Consider the following 5,054-nt stretch of genomic DNA (forward strand, 5'->3'; position numbering starts at 1 on the left):
TGACTTTCTGCGTTCCCGGCGATCTAGGTCGCGCACCCTGCTGGCGGTGCCCGCGCCACCGCTCGTGACCCGGCGTGGGTGCCCGGCGGCCGCGATTGATGCCGGACACCCGCGATTGCCGGTAATCACGGCAGGAGTGTGGATCTGTGTGTGTATAGGTATGTAGAAAAAGACAATAAGTCTTAGACTGAGAGAGATTGGACTTTGTAGGCACCAAATCTTAAGATTATAAATATTTTAATTTAGAAAATACAAAACACAGGTATACAAAACAATTGCTCTAAATAATAAGAAAAAAGGAAAAAAGTAGATAATAGAATACACAAAAGAGCTCAAATCCTATCACTTTCTGAAGACACCGCTATTAGCCACAGGGCTGGATGTATAGAATACACTAGAAGCGCTGGGTGGCATTGTAACTTCGAAAGATGGTACAGGATGAGTTCTGATTAAAATTGGGTTCAGCTCGACATGTTTCGCGACGTCGTCGCTTCTTCGGGAGCTTCTGGGTATTAAAAGACAATATAGTGTTGTCATTAGATGTACATATATACAAAGGTACAAACAATATTATTGCATATAAGGCATTCATAAAAATACATAAAGGCCTCTGAGCAAATAGAAATGCATGTATCCATGACTATGATACTCACCGATAAACGGTGCTTAGTAAGTTTGAAGAATGCTCAACAGCGTCCAAGATGCAAATTGTAATCAGACCATTCACCTTGTGGGGTGGAGTCTGGTACTATAAGTCATACCCACATTCACCATACACCGTTGGGCAGTGTAGAACTAGTTGGGGTATCTATAAGTAAATGGTAAACAACAGGTAATAAGTCCAAAACTGATTGGGACCATGAAAAATAAAAGGAAAAAGAAAAAGAAAAAAATATAAGTATGTGTGAATGACAGGAGCCACTATGTGTGGGTAAGTATAAAATGGTCAGAAGAGTGGTATAACAAACTGAATTTTTTAGTCAGCATCCATCCTGAAAAGTATTCAGTGGACTAGAATGTCAATTATGGCAGTATGTCAAACACACACAACACCGGGATCCCATATTCTATTGTTCACCATATCAATTAGTAGGTTGGTGAATAAAGAAGAATAATGTTTTACTGGTATTACATACCTTGTAAGGAAGTATAATAACCTGGACGTGAATGGAACAGTTCAAAGGGCCAAAAGAACGCACGGTTGAAAAAGCAATGTGAGGACAACAGGTGGAAGAATGTCCGCAAAAGTCCTCTCCTAAATGCAAAAAGCCAAGGAATATATAGTATCAATCCAAAATTAAATAAAGATATATACTGCGTGAAATTTGCCATAGAAAAAGGCTCCATAAGAGAAGACACTATAATCTCATTATGAGACTTTTATAATCCAAAATGTATTAACGCACTGAAGTCTTTTACCTTAATTAGCAAATGGATTTGGAAGCTGGAATGAGGGTTAACTCAAAAACGGCCACTAGATGGCACTGCGGCAGTGGTGAGGATTGTACTAGTAGAAGAAAAGCCCAGAGAGAGGAAAACAGTCAGCCGTTAGGGAGACAAGAGAGCGCTCGTAATGAGAGCATAATAATAAAAAAATAAAAAATGGCTCAAAAGTTTGCATGGGGAAAGGTGTGCATACCTGTTACTGTGCTCAATCACAGAGAAATCCAAAGGGATGCATCGGCGTGCGGCCACGCTGGACGTCCGCCCTGGTTAGCATTCAGCAAAAGAACCTGAATGTGACAGGCTCTTGCTGAATTTAAATACCCCGCGCGGATGACGTCAGATTGATTGACAGTCATCCGGCTGGCCGGGATACATACACCGCACATGCGCGTACTTCGCGCATGCGCAGAGAGAGCCGCGAACGGGTTCTCTGAGAGAGATGGAATCTCAGTGTGATGTATGACATGGTGTTTCCCAGATGGAAAAGAACAGAGGGGAAACACCATTACTGTTTGCCATCACAGGGTCTAAGGTCTGGATGAGAACATCTGACCAGACACTGTGATGGCTTGCCTGGCCACTAGTTCAATTGCTCAACGGCGCATGGTGTTGTGGTGACTTTTGGGTATGGCAGGTACTGATTTGATTACATCTGGACGCATGATGAGCAGGAAATACAAAAAAATGACAAGCATTTTACATATAAAGGCATGTAAGTACATGCATAACATGTTTGAGTCCATCACACGGTGGGCAAATAGGTAAATATTGATCAGTAATATTAAATAATGCTGCTTCTACTTGTAATAATAACAAAGAGAAAAAAAAAGCTGCACATGATTTGTCACAAAAAACTTTCTAACCTGGGAGAGGGGGAGGGAAGGGGGAATGGGGACGGCCCTTGTTTGGGCAAATACGCCACTGAGCGAACCAGCTAGGTCCTAAATTTGGACAGCTTGGTGGATCTAAGCATATTGTTTAAGAAAAACCATCCGTAAATGATGTTTGTCGGAGATAGTGCCAAAACACGATAAGATCTAAATTGTCAGACCAACAATGGCTCAAGGATAAAAATAAAAAAACAGATATAAAAATTAATAGTGATAATAACATGGACAGATACATGGTTCAGAGGGTAATATAAAATCACTATTGGAAAACCAATATAAGTATAATGGATAGGTCCCGGGATGCGTGGGCTGTCATACAGGTCCCTCAAAGGAAGGGCCTGTATGACAGCACCTCGTTAATCCCGGGTAGTTTAGTGGCACTAAGACGCTCTATCCACAGGGTCTCCCTCTGGAGAATAACCTTGTCCCAATTCCCCCCACGGGGGTCACGTGGGACAACCTCCAGTACAAGAAACTGGATAAATGTAGTATCGAATCTGTGAAACAGCCCCAGATGACGACTTATGGGTGTGAGCATCTTAGCGTATTGCGAATAATAAATGTGGTCATAAACACACAGATCCACCTCCTGTCAGCGGTGAGAAGACCAATGTGTGTTCCCAGTACAGAGGAACACACATCGGTCTCATCCCCTTGTGAGTCCCCTCCCCCTTACAGTTAGAACACACCTTAGGTAACATATTAACCCCTTCAGCGCCCCCTAGTGGTTAACCCCTTCCCTGCCAGTCACATTTACACAGTAATCAATGCATATTTATAGCACTAATCGCTGTATAAATGTGAATCGTCCCAAAAACGTGTCAAAAGTGTCCGATGTGTTCGCCGCAATGTCACGGTCACAATAAAAAATCTCAAATCGCCGCCAATACTAGTAAAAAAATTAATAAAATAAAAATGCCATAAATCTATCACCTATTTTGTAGACGCTATAACTTTTGCGCAAACCAATCAATATACGATTATTGCGATTTTTTTTTACCAAAAATATGTAGAAGAATACGTATCGGCCTAAACTTTTTTTTTTTAAATTATGATATTTATTAAATAAAAAAGTAAAAAATATTGTGTTTTTGTCGCTGTTCTTTTGTTTATAGTGCAAAAAATAAAAACCGCAGAGATGATCAAATACCACCAAACGATCGCTCTATTTGTGGGGGGGGAAAAACATAAAGATTTAGTTTTGGTACAGTGTTGCATGACCACGCAATTGTCATTCAAAGTGCAACAGCGCTGAAAACTAAAAATTGGTCTGGGCAGGAAGGGGGTGAAAATGCCATGTATGGAAGGGGTTAAATAAAAAAAAAAATTCCTTTAAATATTGTACCTGCTGGGTGTCTATAGTATGCCTGTGAAAACGTCTTTGAGAACCCGAGTCTTGCCCCAGGGAACATGTATCAATGGAAAAAAAGTTTTAAAAACGTTTTTTTTTTTTCAGAAGTCCTGAAAAAAATGACAGTTTTTAAAACATTTTTTCCATTGATACATGTTCCCTGGGGCAAGACCCGGGTTCTCAAAGACGTTTTCACAGGCATACTATAGATACCCAGCAGGTACAATATTTAAAGGAATTTTTCATTTTTTTATTTTTTTTATTTAAGCATCATTAAAATCACTGCTCCTGAAAAAAATACAGTTTTTAAAACTTTTTTTCCCTATTAGCCATGTGTAGGGAACTGTGTGAAATGTTTTTGCAGATTCCAAGTATACTATACCCACAGCCATTCCTTTTTCTAACAGAGTACTACAACTTTACTAGAAGCCAGGCAGATTTACAAAAATCTGCTCAACAAAGCAAATCCTAACACTGGCTATGACAGATTTTCAGTTGAGGAAGTATGCTGAAATTTTATCATATCTGTTTTTTAGTGCTTTCTGCGCTTTCCTGAGTGGGACGGTTTTGAAAATAAATACTCTTCAATGAATTTGTGTCTTCCAGCAGGCCTGCTATAATATATCACTTTTATATGGTCATATGGGAGACCCCCCCCCCCCCCAGGGAGCAACTGTTGACTGTAATCACTGTGTCCTTTCTGTTCTACTGTGTGTAAGAACATTTGTCACAATTACACTTGTAGTCTCTGTTGGCATTTCCTAGCAGGGATAGATGACTTAGCAATTTAGAACTCTATCTGTATATCTTTCTTTCTCCAGATCCTTACATGCATGCTGCTAATGTCTTAGTATATTAAATATTAGCTGTGGGAATGCTCACTGACATTCAAAGTAAAAAGAGAATGATTACCCTAGAAATACATTTATATAATAACGTTAATTCCTGTAGCTGTTGAAATTCTGCTATAAATATCATCTTTAAATTCTTCCATTGTTGGACAGAACATGGAGATAGGAACAGGAAGTGAAGTAAAACCTCCCCAACAGGATAAAGACAGTGAAAAGGTCTAAAAAAATTAAGAAAATATGATGGCTCATACACTATGGGCCAGATTCACAAAGGAGATACGACGGAGTATCTCAGATACTCCGTCGTATCTCTCAGAGTATCTATGCGACTGATTCATAGAATCAGTTACGCATAGATATCCCTAAGATCCGACAAGTGTAATTGTTTTACACTGTCGGATCTTAGGATGCAGTACCGCGGCCGCCGCTGGGGGGAGTTTTCGTCGTAAACCAGCGTCGGGTATGCAAATTAGGAGTTACGGCGATCCACGACGGATTTTCGTGTTCGCTACGTCG

At 40.2% G+C, this 5,054-nt stretch overlaps 1 long non-coding RNA gene across 1 annotated transcript; it reads right to left on the reverse strand.

Annotated features, from left to right (window-relative positions):
- Positions 1 to 220: 220 nt before the first annotated feature.
- LOC120916924 lies at positions 221 to 2,144 on the reverse strand. The gene is made up of 5 exons (XR_005744141.1): positions 1,640 to 2,144; positions 1,420 to 1,507; positions 1,137 to 1,255; positions 654 to 808; positions 221 to 505 (listed from the first exon to the last, which is right to left on the reverse strand). It is a non-coding gene; the product is annotated as an uncharacterized LOC120916924 (long non-coding RNA).
- Between the last annotated feature and the right edge of the window lie 2,910 nt (positions 2,145 to 5,054).

The sequence above is a fragment of the Rana temporaria genome, chromosome 11, assembly GCF_905171775.1.
Source record: "Rana temporaria chromosome 11, aRanTem1.1, whole genome shotgun sequence".
Lineage (NCBI taxonomy): Eukaryota > Metazoa > Chordata > Amphibia > Anura > Ranidae > Rana > Rana temporaria.